This window comes from Salvelinus fontinalis, unplaced genomic scaffold (genome assembly GCF_029448725.1).
Source record: "Salvelinus fontinalis isolate EN_2023a unplaced genomic scaffold, ASM2944872v1 scaffold_0365, whole genome shotgun sequence".
Taxonomy (NCBI): domain Eukaryota; kingdom Metazoa; phylum Chordata; class Actinopteri; order Salmoniformes; family Salmonidae; genus Salvelinus; species Salvelinus fontinalis.
The window spans coordinates 113,776-117,340 of NW_026600574.1; positions in this window are offsets into that span (position 1 = coordinate 113,776).

Genomic DNA, 3,565 nt, shown 5'->3' on the forward strand with positions numbered 1-3,565 from the left:
GTGATGAAATCACTCTCTCCTGCTGCGCTACGATCTAATGATTGCAGGCATGTGCTTTGTCAGTGGCTGTGATGTAGGGTTCAGCCAGGAGTTGATGGACAGCTGGAAGAGCGAATTAAATGTTAGGGGGGACATCCCAGCTTCAAGTGGGTTCAGAGTTCATATCCTATGTCACACATGCTCAGACAAAATACTACCATGTCTGTGGGGACCAGGGCTATCGCGCTATGCTGTCCACAGATAGATTTATAAGCAAAAATATTGGTTGGAACTGGTACCAGAACAGCACAGGTCCCCTAAACAAGGATCAAGATGAGATGGCGCCGATAGAGAGGTCTGCCTCACTTCTAGTTCTTAGGAAACTTTGCAGTATTTAGTTTTTTTAGGTATTATTTCTTACATTGTTAGCCCATAAAATCTTAAGTGCAATTATGTACATCCGGGAAGAACTATTGGATATCAGAGCGACATCAACTTACCAGCACTACGACCAGGAATACGACTTTCCCAAAGCGGATCCTTTGTCCGAACCACCCAGGGCATTTGAACTGATTCCAGAGGCCGACCCAAAACAACGCCGCCGGAGAAGAGGTAAACTGAGCGGTCTTCTGGTCAGAAGCACACCACTCACCACTCAGGAATTATCCTTGGTTATTGTCACAGCTGTGTGTATCCCCCCTCAGCCTACAGTTGAAATCAGAAGTTTACATACACTCGGGTTGGAGTCATTAAAACTTGTTTTTCAACCACTCCACAAATTTCCGGTTAACAAACTATAGTTTTGGCAAGTCGGTTAGGATATCTACTTTGTGCATGACACAAGTAATTTTTACAACAATTGTTTATGGACAGATTATTTCACTTATAATTCACTGTATCACAATTCCAGTGGGTCAGATGTTTACATACACTAAGTTGACTGTGCCTTTAAACAGCTTGGAAAATTCCAAAAAATGATGTCATGGTTTTAGAAAATTCTGATAGGCTAATTGACATCATTTGAGTCAATTGGAGGTGTACCTGTGGATGTATTTCAAGGCCTACCTTCAAACTCAGTGCCTCTTTCCTTGACATCATGAGAAAATCAAAATAAATCAGCCAAGACCTCAGCAAAATACATTGTAGACCTCCACAAGTCTGGTTCATCCTTGGGAGCAATTTCCCAATGCCTGAAGGTACCATGTTCATCTGTATAAACAATAGTACGCAAGTATAAACACCATGGAACCATGCAGCCGTCATACCGCTCAGGAAGGAGACGGCTTCTGTCTCCTAGAGATGAACGTACATTGGTGCGAAAGTGCAAATCAATTCCAGAACAACAGCAAAGGACCTTGGGAAGATGCTGGAGGAAACAGGTACAAAAGTATCTATATCCACAGTAAAACGAGTCCTATATCGACATAACCTGAAAGGCCGCTCAGCAAGGAAGAAGCCACTGATCCAAAACCGGCATAAAAAACCCAGACTACGGTTTGCAACTGCACATGGGGACAAAGATCGTACTTTTTGGAGAAATGTCCTCTGGTCTGATGAAACAAAAAAATAACTGTTTGGCCATAATGACCATCGTTATGTTTGGAGGAAAAAGGGGGAGGCTAGCAAGCCGAAGAGCACCATCCCAACCATGAAGCACGGGGTGGCAGCATCATGTTGTGGGGGTGCTTTGCTGCAGGGTGAACTGGCGCACTTCACAAACTAGATTCCATCATGTGGAAGGAAAACTATGTGTATATATTGAAACAACATCTCAAGACATCAGTCAGGAAGTTAAAGCTTGGTCGCAAATGGGTCTTCCAAATGGACAATGACCCCAAGCATACTTCCAAAGTTGTGGCAAAATGGCTTAAGGACAACAAAGTTAAGGTATTGGAGTGGTCATCACAAAGCCCTGACCTCAATCCCATAGAAAATGTGTGGGCAGAACTGAAAAAGCGTGTGCGAGCAAGGAGGCCTACAAACCTGACTCAGTTACACCAGCTCTGTCAGGAGGAATGGGCCAAAATTCACCCAACTTATTGTGGGAAGCTTGTGGAAGGCTACCCAAAATGTTTGACCCAAGTTAAACAATTTAAAGGCAATGCTACCAAATACTAATTGAGTGTATGTAAACTTCTGACCTACTGGGAATGTGATGAAAGAAGTAAAAGCTGAAATAAATCATTCTCTCTACTATTATTCTGAAATTTCACATTCTTAAAATAAAGTGGTGATCCTAACTGACTTAAGACAGGGGATTTTTACTAGGATTAAATGTCCAATATTGTTCATCTCAGACCATATATTTCAAAATTCAAGCTTTGATAACAAAATAGATCAGTTGGTGTAGCAGTTGGTGTAGCATGCACATTTGTGGCCTGCTGGAGGTCATTTTCCAGGGCGCTGGCAGTGCACCTCCTTGCACAAAGGCGGAGGTAGCGGTCCTGCTGCTGGGTTGTTGCCCTCCTACGGCCTCCTCCACGTTTCCTGATGTACTGGCCTGTCTCCTGGTAGCGCCTGCATGCTCTGGACACTACGCTGACAGACACAGCAAACCTTTTTGCCACAGTTCGCATTGATGTGCCATCCTGGATGAACTGCACTACCTGAGCCACTTGTGTGGGTTGTAGACTCCGTCTCATGCTACCACTAGAGTGAGAGCACTGCCAGCATTCAAAAGTGACCAAAACATCAGCCAGGAAGCATAGGAACTGAGAAGTGGTCTGTGGTCACCACCTGCAGAATCACTCCTGTTTTGGGGGGTGTCTTGCTAATTGCCTATAATTTCCACCTTTTGTCTATTCCATTTGCACAACAGTATGTGAAATTTATTGTCAATCAGTGTTGCTTCCTAAGTGGACAGTTTGATTTCACAGAAGTGTGATTGACTTGGAGTTACATTGTGTTGTTTAAGTGTTCCCTTTATTTTTTTGAGCAGTGTATTTTCAAAAAAGCGACTAACGACAAATCTAGCAACTTTTTCTGATGTTATTGGAGACTTTTGGAGACTCTGACGTGAAAGCACATATTGTTCTTACTCTTCTCAACGACCACGGTGCTGCTGTGGGCCCCACCCCGTCCCAAAGCACTCACAGGCGGCCCAGTCCTCACGCAGCAGTCCCTCCCAGCTGCAGCCAGAGTAGTTCTAAACAACTTTTTGTCTCTCCCAAGACGTTATTCCTCTCTCCTACCGAGTCCATCACAATTACATGCACATGGCCGATTAAGCAAATTAGGTGATGACGTCATTTAGCGACTTCTAGCGACATTTAGCACAGCCAATAGCTACTTAACTTACTGAGGAGTTGGCAACACTGAGGGAGAGAGCAGCAGATGGTTCGCCTCTCACGGTCCCTGATCTCTCCTTCTAATTGTAGTCTCACCCATTCATTTCTAATGACCGAGAATACCACAGGTGTACAAAAGTTAAATACCCAACATGTAATGAAAATCATAAATGTATTTTGTGTGTTCAGATGCAGTGTGGACAAAGTCATGGAGCCTTATGACAATCAGATGAAATGAACATATTTCAGAGAGAGCACTTGTAAATGGGTCCAATTCAACCAGAAACACAGCAGGAGGG